At 37.2% G+C, this 13,408-nt stretch overlaps 1 non-coding gene across 1 annotated transcript; it reads right to left on the bottom strand.

The window, feature by feature from the left end:
- Positions 1 to 6,858: 6,858 nt before the first annotated feature.
- On the bottom strand, positions 6,859 to 7,022 carry LOC127490479 (U1 spliceosomal RNA). Its single transcript, XR_007918426.1, has one exon. It is a non-coding gene; the product is annotated as a U1 spliceosomal RNA (small nuclear RNA).
- Between the last annotated feature and the right edge of the window lie 6,386 nt (positions 7,023 to 13,408).

Raw genomic sequence — 13,408 nt, forward strand, 5'->3', positions numbered from 1 at the left:
GAACCTTCTCTAGGATTGATCACATACTAGGCCATAAAGCAAGTCTCAGCAAATTTAAAAGAATTAGAATCATACCATGCAGCTTCTCAGACCACAGCAGAATGAAGCTGGAAATTAGCAGTCAGGAAACCCTAGAAAGTATGCAAACACATGGAGACTGAACAACATGCTAATTAGTGAACACTGGGTCATTCAAGAAATCAAAAGAGAAATCAAAAATTTTCTGGAAGTAAATGAGGATAACAACACAACATATCAAAACTTATGGGATACAGCAAAAGCAGTACTGAGAGGCAAGTTTACAGCAATAGGTGCCTATATCAAGAAATTGGAAAGGTACCAAATAAATAAGCTTTCAGCGCATCTCAAGGACCTAGAAAAACTGCAGCAAACCAAACCCAAATCTAGTAGGAGAAGATGAATAATTAAAATCAGAGAAGAAATTAACAGGATTGAATCCAAAAAAAATTACAAAAAATCAGCCAAGCGAGAAGCTGGTTTTTTGAAACATAAACAAAATTGACACCCCATTGGCCCAACTAACTAAAAAAAAGAAGAGAAAAGACCCAAATCAATAAAATCAGAGATGAAAAAGGAAATGTAACAACAGACACCACAGAAATAAAAAGAATCATCAGAAATTACTACAAGGACTTGTATGCCAGCAAACAGGAAAATCTATTAGAAATGGATAGATTCCTGGACACATGCAATCTACCAAAATTGAACCATGAAGACATAGAAAACCTAAATAGACCCATAACTGAAATAGAAATTGAAACAGTAATAAAGGCCCTCCCAAAAAAGAAAAGCCCAGGACCAGATGGATTCACTGCTGAATTCTACCAGACATTTAAAGAAGAACTTACTCCGATTCTTCTCAAACTATTCAGAACAATCGAAAAAGAGGGAATCCTCCCAAATTCTTTCTATGAAGCCAGTATCACCTTAATCCCTAAGCTGGAAAAAGATGCAGCATTGAAAGAGAATTAACAGACCAATATCCCTGATGAACATAGATGCAAAAATCCTCAATAAAATTCTCGCCAATAGAATACAACACATCAGAAAGATCATCCACCCAGACCAAGTGGGATTTATCCCTGGTATGCAGGGATGATTCAATGTTTGCAGATCAATCAATGTGATACACCACATTAACAGACTGCAGAAGAAAAACCATATGATTATCTCAATTGATGCAGAGAAAGCATTTGATAAAATACAACACCTTTTCATGATGAGAACTCTAAGCAAATTGGGTATAGAAGGAACATTCCTCAATTATAATCAAAGCAATTTATGAAAAACCTACGGCCAGCATCCTATTGAATGGGGAGAAGTTGGAAGCATTTCCACTGAGATCTGGCACCAGAAATGGATGCCGACTCTCACCACTGCTATTTAACATAGTTCTGGAAGTTTTAGCCAGAGCCATCAGACAAGAAAAAGAAATTAAAGGAATACAAATTGAGAAGGAAGAAGTCAAACTATCCCTCTTTGCAGGCAATATGATTCTTTACTTAGAGGATCCAAAGAACTCTACTAAGAGACTATTGGAACTCAGAGATGAGTTTGGCAAAGTAGCAGGATATAAAATCAATGCACAAAAATCAACAGCCTTTGTATACACAAGCAATGCCACGGCTGAGAAAGAACTGCTAAGATCAATCCCATTCACAATAGCTACAAAAACAATCAAATACCTTGGAATAAACTTAACCAAGGACGATAAAGATCTCTACGATGAGAATTACAAAATCTTAAAGAAAAAAAGAGAAGAGGATACCAAAAAATGGAAAAATCTTCCACGCTCATGGATTGGAAGAATCAACATCATCAAAATGTCCATTCTCCCAAAAGCAATTTATAGATCAATGCAATTACAATCAGGATACCGAAGACCTTCTTCTCAGATCTAGAAAAAATGATGCTGAGATTCATATGGAGACACAGGAGACCTCGAATAGCTAAAGCAATACTGTACAACAAAAACAAAGCCTGAGGCATCTCAAAACCAGATTTCAGGACATACCACAGGGAAGTTGTAATGAAAACAGCATGGTACTGGCACAGAAACAGATGGATAGACCAATGGAACAGAATTGAAACACCAGAAAACAACCCAAACATCTACAGCCAACTTATATTTGATCAAGGATCTAAAACCAATTCCTGGAGCAAGGACAGTCTATTCAATAAATGGTGCTGGGAAAACTGGATTTCCACGTGCAGAAGCATGAAGCAAGACCCCTACCTTACACCTTACACAAAAATCCACTCAACGTGGATTAAAGACCTAAATCTACGACCTGACACCATCAAGTTATTAGAGAACATTGGAGAAACCCTTCAAGATTTTGGCACAGGCAAAGAGTTTCTGGAAAAGACTCAGGAGGCACAGGCAGTCAAAGCCAAAATCAACTATTGGGATTGCATCAAATTGAGAAGTTTCTGTACTTCAAAAGAAACAGTCAGGAACGTGAAGAGAAAACTGACAGAATGGGAAAAAATATTTGCATACTATGCAACAGATAAAGGGTTAATAACCAGAATCTACAAAGAGATCAAGAAACTCAAAAAAAAAAAAAAACCCACTTAAGGGATGGGCCAAGGACCTTAATTTTTCAAAAGAGGAAATCCAAATGGCCAACAGGCACATGAAAAAATGTTCAAGATCACTAGGAATCAGGGAAATGCAAATCAAAACCACAATGAGGTTTCACATCACCCCGGTTAGAATGGCTCACATACAGAAATCTACCAATAACAGATGCTGGCGAGGATGTGGGGAAAAAGGGACACTAAACCACTGTTGGTGGGAATGCAAACTGGTTAAGCCACTATGGAAGTCATTCTGGAGATTCCTCAGAAACCTGAATATAACCCTACCGTTCGACCCAGCCATCCCACTCCTTGGAATTTACCCAAAGGAATTTAAATTGGCAAACAAAAAAGCGGTCTGCACACTAATGTTTATTGCAGCACAATTCACAATAGCTAAGACCTGGAACCAACCTAAATTCCCATCAACGGTAGACTGGATAAAGAAATTATGGGATATGTGCTCTTTAGAATACTATACCGCAGTAAGAAACAACGAAATCCAGTCATTTGCAACAAAATGGAGGAATCTGGAACACATCATGCTGAGTGAAATAAGCCAGTCCCAAAGGGACAAATACCATATGTTCTCCCTGATCGGTGACAACTGACTGAACACCAAAAAGGAAACCTCCTGAAGTGAAATGGACACTATGAGAAACGGTGACTTGATCAGCATAGCCCTGACTGTTAATGAACAACTTAATACATTATCCCTCTTAGTAGTTTTTTTTGTCTGTTCTATTTAATATGACTGGTTTAATTCTTTAATTATCACACAGTTATTCTTAAGTGCTGAAATTTAACTGAAATCTGATGCCTATTAAGCATAAGAGTGGGAATAAGAGAGGGAAGAGATGTACAATATGGGACATGCTCAAGCTGACTTGCCCCAAATGGTAGAGTTAGAAACATACCAGGGGACTCCAATTCAATCCCATCAAGGTGGCATGTACCAATGCCATCTCACTCGTCCAAGTGATCAATTTCAGTTCACAATTGATCATAATGAAAGGACTAAGAATCAAAGGGAGCACATAAACAAGTCTAGTACCTGCTAATACTAACCAATAGAATAAATAAAGGGGAGAGTGATCCAACATGGGAAGTGAGATACTCAGCAGACTCATGAATGGCGGATGTCCTAAACAGTACTCTGGCCTCAGAATCAGCCCTAAAGGCATTTGGATCTGGCTGAAAAAGCCCATGAGAGTATTTCCAGCATGGAAAGCCAAGACACTCTGGAAAAAAAAAAAAAAAAAAAAAAAAAAAAAAAAAAAAAAAAAAACAACTAAATGTAAGATCTCTGTGAGTGAGATCCCAGTGGAAAGAACAGGTCTTCAAAGAAGGAGGTACCTTTCTCTGAAGGGAGGAGAGAACTTCCACCTTGACCATGGCCTTGTCTAAACAAGATAAGAGTTGGAGAACTCAAAAGGCTTCCATAGCCTTGGAAACTCATGACTGGAGCATAGGGAGATTACTGATGCCATAAACAGGAGTGTCAATTTGTAAAGTCAACAACAGGAGTCACTGTGCACTTACTCCTCATGTAGGATCTCTGTCCTTAATGTGCTGTACATTGAGAATTAATGCTATAACGAGTACTCAAATAGTATATTTCACTTTGTGTTTCTATGGGGGTGCAAACTGTTGAAATCTTTACTTAATGTATACTAAACTGATCCGCCAAAAAAAAAAAAAAGAAATTATCAATCCCCAACTTGACTCTCACTGGGATTAAACATGACAATAGGTCTGATCTGATTTCATCATCATTTAAAAAATCATCTATTATTTTTCACTTTATGTTTCTGTGTGGGAGCAAACTGTTGAAATCTTTACTGAATGTATGCTAAACTGATCTTCTGTATATAAAGAGAATCGAAAATGAATCATGATGTGAATGGAAGGGGAGAGGGAGTGGGAAAGGGGAGGGTTGCGGGTGGGAGGGACGTTATGGGGGGGAAGCCATGTAATCCATAAGCCGTACTTTGGAAATTATATTCATTAAATAAAAAAAATAAGTAATCAGAAAATAGATGGTAATGGAGAGATCTGTTCAACAGGCATATAGTTCAATAAGAGGATCCTAAGAAGAAATTACAGATGCTTCATCCGTATCTGGATGACACATTGACTCTCTGGTCCCTCTGCTTAGAAAAGTAGAGAAAAAGCAATTCTAAACAGGCATTTTATGGCAATAAACTCTACATAATGGTGTCTGTGTGTGTGTCTGTGTGTGTAACATTAGAACATGTGACAATAACTAGATACTAGATGCTTATCCTCTTGATAAGCATCTACCCAGTGATGTGTGTGTGTGGACTTATGCATCCTTTTCTAAGCTCTCTCACTTCCTCAGTTTATCACCTCTCCCACCCTCATAGTTACTAACTGTTAATAACGCTGGGAGAAGATAGTCAAGTAAGAAGGCTCTTCAAAAAGGCCATGCATGATACATGGTATGGAAAACATGCATGGATTTAAAAAAATCTTTGCACCAAAATAAACATTTTTAAATTCAAGTTTTCTACATAATTTTGAGGTATCATCTTCATGCAATAAGTGTCTGGTAATAACCTTTTCTTTACTTCCTGGGCCTTCAAAGTTTCTATCTTTCAAAATAGATTCTAAAATATGACCCTGTGTTATTAATCATGATCAATAAAATCACATGTAAATATGTATACAAATGTAATTCAAATAATATAGTTCAGATTTGCCTATGTGTTGAACTTCCACATTTTATAATGTTGAAAAATTATCAACAAATAGAGGAACAGATCAAGAAAAGGAATGAGGGGCTGGCGCTGCAGCTCACTAGGCTAATCCTCCGCCTGCAGTGCCAGCACACCGGGTTCTAGTCCAGGTCGGGGCACCGGATTCTGTCCTGGTCTCTCCTCTTCCAGTTCAGATCTCTGTTGTGGCTCGGGAGTGCAGTGGAGGATGGCCCAGGTCCTTGGGCCCTGCACCCCATGGGAGACCAGGAGAAGCACCTGGCTCCTTCCTTCGGGTAAGCGCGGCGCGCCGGCCGTAGCACGTGGGCCACAGCGGCCGTTGGAGGGTGAACCAACGGCAAAAGGAAGACCTTTCTCTCTCTCTCTCTCTCACTGTCCACTCTGCCTGTCAGAAAAAAAAAAAAAAAAAAAAAAAAAAAGAATTGCAGCCAGAGTTTATCATTGACTCATAACCATGCTAATCCACACAGCACAGCTGCAATCAATATTACTATATACATTACCATAACAGGAATGCTGTTATCCAGTATTCTTCCAAAATGATTAAATTAAAAGAGAGAGGGAGAAGTAGTGAGTTAAAATTTAAAAATAATTGCTTAAATTATCTTTTACTTAATAGGAAAAGAGCTAAGCACATGTCTTCCAGAAAGAGGAAAGAAAAAAATCACCATCCCATATTTTTGCTCTCTCCTTCAATAAATATATTCTATAACAAGGAAAAAAATAACTCAGTAGTTGCCATTAGCGTATAGAGGATCCAAATAACTTATTTGTGAATTCTATTGCTAATTACAAAGAAATTGATCACACAGGATATTTTATTTCTTTGTGCCTTATCGTGTTTTTAATGTTTTATCTATTACATTACCAAGTCTAAATGCATTATTCCACTAATATTTATTTGCTGTTCTGTGTCTAAAATCAAGATATACTGTCATCAGTTGATCTTATCTCCTCGGTAGATTTAAATATTATTTTTTACTGATCATTTCAAAATTTATATTCCCAGGCCATATCATTCCTTTAGGTACCAGTGTTATATACACAAATGCCTATTCAATATTTGTTCAGCATGTGCATTTAGAAGCTGCACAAGCACCTCAAATTTAATATGAGCCATATTAAATTTTTCATTTCAGTGCCTCATACGTGGTGGCAGTTGTTTTGCATAGAAGTTAAGATATCAGTTAGGATACCTGCATCCCATGTTGGAGTACCTGAGTTTGAGCCCCAGAATCCAGCTTTCTGATAAAGTGCACCCTGGGGGCTGCAGATGATGACTCAAGTGGTTGGGTCCTTGCTGCCCACATGGAGACCTGGACTGAGTTCCCAGCTCAGGGCTTCAGCCTGGTCCAGCCACAATTAATACAGGCATTTGGAGGAGTGAGCCAGCAGATGAGAGTTCTTACTCTCTGTCTATCTCTTTCTCTGTGTCTCTTTGCCATTCAAAGAAATAATATAAATAAATAAAAATCCTTGTCTTATACTTGATGCTTTTTTTAGTGCTTTTTTTAATGAGAGGAGGGTACAAATGCAGTCCCGGACTATTACAAATTATGCAGGTGAGTTTCCCACATTTGGGGAAATGGCAGGAGTCAGCACATCTGGGATGCTATAGAAAAGCCTCATTCTGGGGAAATCACCTTCATGATCATGATAACTCCTCTATGTGGTAAATATTCTTAACCTGCCAGATGCGCATTTCTTATATTTGTAAATGACATCACCTCTTCCCTCAGTGGCTGAAACCAAATGTTTCTTTCACAGCAAATCCTATTAGTCCTATTGACTCCGCTTTCAAAAGGTTACTGTTGTAAATAAAATCACAATAATTCCTGACCTCAAACTGGTCTCCTCAAATCCACTCCTTCCCCCTACAGAGTCTGTTTTCGGAAAGCAGATCTATAAAAATTTTAAAAAGTCAATTTAGATACATCCCTGATTGTAAGTGAACATCACTCTCAAAGCAAACTTGCCATCACACTCAATTATGTGTTTGCTCCCTGGATATCTATTCCGTTTCATCCTCCATCCCTCACAGCCGCTGTGCACCAGTTACACTGTCATCCTGTATTTTCATTAGATTTATACATGTTCCTTCCTCAGAATCTTCTTCTTTGGGGTTTCCACTGCTGGGAACACTCTTTCTGTAGGAACCAACGTAACTCATTCAGTCAATTCTGGTTTTTTTGTGAATACGCGCCTTCAGAGAAGATCTTCCTGACCACTCCATAAAATGGAATCCTGCTCCTTCTTCTTGGTGCCCTAAAACACAGTGTATTCATACAAAATTTGATGTGTACTGAAGACCTACAAGTTACAAGATGATTATCATCAAGAAGATGGTTGCCTTCTCACAGCTGTTAAAGAGGCACATCCTAGCATGGAGACCACACAGGGAAGTATCAGAGGTCATCCGCAGACAAACGGAAAAGGAGGGCAAGGACCTGCTTTCAGCAGGAAGGACTGGATGAGGCAGAGCAAACGTGCCCAGGATTATCTCTTGTAAGTAATGTTACCAGATCTGGAGGATGGAGGCTGTCATTGTTGTTTGGTACCTGGCCTTATGGGGATTGAGGAATGTGAATGGCAGTCTAGAGTGTGAGGCTTGGTAGCAGAGATACTTGCGGATAGGCCCTCTGAACTGTTTGGTTTGCATTTGAGAAACAGGTTTTTACTTAAATTTAGATGTTCCTTACACCCTCAAAGCCTTTTCAATCATATTTATCATTATCTGAACTCCAGAACCTAATTATAAGCTTTTGCAATCTTGAAAATACCTCTCTATTATTTTAAGAACCATTCTAATATTTGTACTTGAAAAGTAGTCTGCATAGTATTTTAATGCACAGTGGGAAGCAAACAACATATCCTGATATTTGGCTCTTTCCAGAACTTTATTGAGAGCTGCAGATTTGGTTGCCACTTGAACTACCTTCCAACCTATCACATGGTACAGTTCCATTAAATATTTTGCCATCATGACAGGGAATTCTGGCTTAATGGCTTTCTACATTTTCTAACCACAACCAACCAGCTAAACTAGTGCCTCAAAATTAAGTGCTCTTACAATAGCACACAACATCTGTTATAAATGTCTATATTAGTTAGACCAATCTTGCTATTATAATAAGTAATTGCCAAATTAGTGGCTGACAAGAATATAAGAGCATTTCCTGGTCGTATAACAGATATATGTGCATGTTCCTTGTTGCTTTCTTTCATGTGATGATTCAGAGTCAGGTTACTTCTATTATATGTGTTTACCATCTATTAGACTTTATGGCATCAAGTTGACAGAGAGGAAATAAGAATCAATTTGTGGAGGGAAATATAATTTATTTTAGTTATTTCAGTGTTGTTTAATTACCACATATACTTGGATATGAAATGATGTTTTGATACATGTATACATTACATAATGTTCAAATCAGGGTAATGATATTTATTTCTTAAAACTCAACAGTTTACTAAACTGGGGAGGCAGTGTTGTGGAGTAGTACATTAAATTGCAGCCTCAGATGAGTGCCAGTTCAAGTCCTGGCTGCTCCAATTCTGAACTAGCTCCCTGCTAATGCACCTGGGGAATCAACAGAAGATGGTCCAGATATTTGGGTCCCTGCCATGTACATGGGAAACTTGGATGGAATTCCAGGCTCCTGGTTTCCACCTGGCCCCGCTCTGGCCATTGCAGCCATCTGAGAGTGAACCAGCAGACGACAAATTCTCTGTGTGTGTGTGTGTGTGTGTGTGTGTGTCTCCTTGTAATTCTGCCTTTCAAATAAAATAAAATAAAATAAATGATAAAATAAAATAAATGTTTAAAAAAGTTTACCATTTTTGGCAGTTAACATCCTTTCTTATATGTTTTTTGGGGGAATATATGGTACATTCTGGTATTTGCTGTGAAATCAAGTACCACAAATTCTTTCTCTAATCCGATTATAATATTCATTGAACAACCTTTCCCCATCTCTTTATGCTCCATACTATCCACGCCTTTCCTAATCATTACTCACTCCCCTCTCAAATATTATGAGATCAATTTCTTTAGATGCTACATATGAGTGATATGTGTAGAGGGCTTCCTGTTTCTGGCTCATTATACTTAGCAAGTACCCTCCAGTTCCATTCAGGTTTTTGTAGATGACAGGATTTCATTCCTTTTGTGGCTGAGTGCTATTACATTGTGGATATGTCTCTTCCATCTGTTGATTATTTAATTTGGTGTTGTGCAGAAGCCTGATGAAATCCAAGTTGCATTTTTTGTTCGTTTCCTGCAAATTTCAGGTCTGATTAAAAAAATCTTGCTCATTCCAATGTCATAAAGAATTTTTCCTGTTTTCTTGTAGTAGTTTTAGGTCTTTCATTTAGATTTTTTAAACAATTTTCATTGGCATTTTGAAGATAGAGAATCTAGTTTCATTCTTCTACATATGGGTATCTAATTTCCCCAATACAATTTATTGAGATTATCTTTTCACTGATGCTTGTTCTCAGAATATTTGTAAAGTTCAGTTGGTTACAGATGCATGAATTTGTTTCTAGGCTCTCGATTGTGTTTCAATGGCCCATACACCTCATTTTATGACAATACCATGCTGCCTCAATAATAGTTTTTTTTATCCCATAGCTATTATAAGTGAGATTGCATTTCATATACTTGTCAGATAATATGCTATTAACAAAGAAATGCTACTGATTTTTGTGGCTTTATTTGTATCCTGTCAATTTGCTTATCTGTTCATTCTAACAGGTTTTTTTTTTTTTTTTTATAAAATCTCTGGTTATTTCTAGATATAGCATCATGTCATGTGAAGTGACAATTTGACTTCCCTGTTTCCAATTTGGATGCCCTTCATTTCTTTGATTGCCTCTTTGGTCTGCTCAGGACTTTCAGTACTAAATTGAACAAAAGTGATGACATTAAAATGCTTGATTGCTCTGGATCTTAGGAAGAAAGTCTTCCTATTTTCTCCCATTCAGTGTGATGTTATTTGTTGGCCATTATTAAATTGAAGAATGCTCCTTCTTCTTTATTTTTATTTTTTTTTGAATATCTATCTGAAAGGCAAAACTAGCAACAGAAAGGAAGAGACTCGTTGGTGGGGTGGGGGTGGGGTGAGAAAAAGGGAGAGAGAGAGATCAGATTGATGGTTCACTCTCCAAATGGTTACAATAGACAGGTCTGGGCCAGCCCAAAGGCAGGAGTCTGGAACTCTACCAAGATCTCCCACGTGGTGGTAGAGGACAAAAAGTTGAGCCATTCTCTTCTGCCTTCCCAGGTATATTATTAGGAAGCTGAATCAGAATTTGAGCAGCTGGGTTTGAGCCAACACTCTAATATGGGAAGTCAGCATTGCAAGGAATGGTTAAGTATTTTTAAACCACTGCACCACAACACTAGTCCCAGGACATTTCCTATGCCTTAACATATTAATGTAGTTATTAGTTTTATTTTGATTTTTCATCTTCAAACTAAAATAAAAATGATGTATAAAATCTTTTCACAAAATTAAAGTTCTGAATTTGTCAGTATACTCTGTTACTCTTATCAGTGAGCTTTATGTCATCCAATCTTTTCTTCTTATTCATTAGGTCTTGTTCTTTCAAAACGGAGAATTCTGTTTAGAATTTTTTTATAATACAAATTGGTTGGTGGTAAACTCAGTTTCTGTTTCTCTGGGTATATCTTTATTTATCCTTCATTTCTAAAGGAAAACCTTGCTAGGAACAAATATACTTAGTTGGAGTTTTGTGTTTTTGTTTTTGTTTTGCTTTGTTCTTCAATACAATGCTTCATTTTACTAGCCTGCAAGGATTCTGCTGAGAAATCAGCTGGCAAGTGAATCGGAAAACCCTTAGATGTTATTTTACTCTGCTGTCTTGCTTTGAGAATCCTCCATTTCTTAATAAATTTTGATAGCCTGATTATAATATGTCTTGGGTTCAACTTGATTGAGTTAAATATGAATGGTGACTTTTGGCCTAGTCCAGTGCTCTTTAATCTCAAACATTGAACATTTTCTGTTTTAACACTGTACCAAAATTCTCACAAGCTTGCTTTCTTCCTCCTCATTTTTTCTTTATTTCCCCCCAACAGTGTATGTTAAAACAGCATATGTTCTAGTTACTGTCTCTTTCTTCTGTGTGACCCATTCTCCTACTGGTGCCTTTTGTCATTTTTTTTTTTCATTTTGTTTAGTATACTTTTCAGCTCAAGGATTTCTATTGATTTTTTTTTTTAATTGCTTGATCTGTCTGTTAGATTTTTCTGGTAACATGCTGAATTGTTTCTCTGTGGTTTCTTGAAGTTCATTGAGTTTTAATTCCATTTCAAGCTACTTTAAATAAGGTATTTTAAAATTCTCTCAGGGTTTGTCCATATCAATTGTCCATATCAATATGTTGTCCATAACAGTTGCTTTCTGGTGGCTTGCTTTTTCTGTTAGATGAGACCATGCTTTCCTGAAAATTCATGATGATCATTGGCATTTGATAAAGTCTAACCATTGAAGGATTAGATATTTATTCCAATTATAGTTTGGTATAATTTTTCCTGTCCCATAAATTCAAAGCAGGTTGCTTATTTTTTCTCACACCACGATTACTGCCATTATTTAACCACTAGATGGTGGCGTAAGTCCAAGTTTCCCATGAGATTATGGTTGGTATGTTATCACTGTTTCAGCATTAGAAGGTGTCTCAAGCCCATGATTTCTCTTATTTATTATTTTTAAGATAAAATTTTAATTTACCTTATAGTCAAAGTTTTATGGATTCCACTATATAAAGTCTTCAACAACGCTTTTATTACATAAAAACAGCTGTTTATTGCAGCTCAATTCATAATAGCTAAGATATAAAATCAAACCAAATTTCTGTCAACTGAAGACTCGATAAAGAAATTATGGGATATGTACCCCATGGAATATTACACAGTGGTAACAGATAAAATCCTGTAATTTGCAACAAAATGGATGCAACTGGAATACATCATACTTAGTGAAATAAGCTAATCCCAAAGGGACAAATATCATATATTCTCCCTGATATTTGGTAACTAGTAGAGCAGTTAAAAAGTAATCTGTAGACGTGAAATTGACACTTTGAGATGTGATAACTTTGAACAGCCCTTGTTGTGACTGTTGAGGAACATGTTTTTTCCATACTATTTGTTGAACTCTTTACTTAATACAGAGTTAATCTTTTGTGTATAATGTTAATTCAAAATAAATCTTAGTAAAAAATAAGAATGAGAATAGGAGAGAGAGGACGAAGAAGGATGGGAGGGCAGGTAAGGTGGGAAGAATCATTATGTTCCTAAAGTTGTATTTATGAAATGCATGGAGTTTGTGAACCTTAAATAAAACAAAAGTTTCTGGGGGAAAAAAAAGACCATAGTCCACAAGAAAACAGGCAAGGATTGTCCACAACAATCTAAGGGGAAATTGTTCAGTTTCACTCATATAAAGTAAATTTTAAAATATTCATGACATAATTAAAACTACAATAGTGTATATATTTTTGATAAACATTTAACACAAAGTTTGAGAAAATACTCTACTGCAAAACTAATATACACAGGCATTTCTTTATTTTCTTTTTTTAAAATATTTTATTTATTTATTTGACAGGTAAATTTACAGACAATGAGAGAGAGAGAGACAGAGAGAAAGGTCTTCCCTCCGTTGGTTCACTCCCCTAATGGCTGCAATGGCCAGAGCAGGGCCGATCCGAAGCCAGGAGCCAGGAACTCTTTCCTGGTCTCCCATGTGGGTGTAGGGGCCCAAGGATTTGGGCCATCCTCCACTGCTTTCCCAGGCCACAGCAGAGAGCTGGATTGGAAGAGGAGGAACCGGGACCAGAACCGGTGCCCATATGGGATGCCAGTGAGGCAGGCAGAATATTAACCTAGTGTGCCACGGCGCCAGCTCCTGGGTATTTCTTTCTTTAATTTTACCTCTCTCATAGAAGGGAGAACAGGCAGTATTTGTCTGTCTGCGTCTGGATTAATTCACTCAACATGATGTTTTCCAGTTGCAATCATTTTGTATCAAATGATA

The sequence above is a fragment of the Oryctolagus cuniculus genome, chromosome 2 (assembly GCF_051225735.1).
Source record: "Oryctolagus cuniculus isolate XC-2025 breed Fujian yellow rabbit chromosome 2, ASM5122573v1, whole genome shotgun sequence".
Taxonomy (NCBI): domain Eukaryota; kingdom Metazoa; phylum Chordata; class Mammalia; order Lagomorpha; family Leporidae; genus Oryctolagus; species Oryctolagus cuniculus.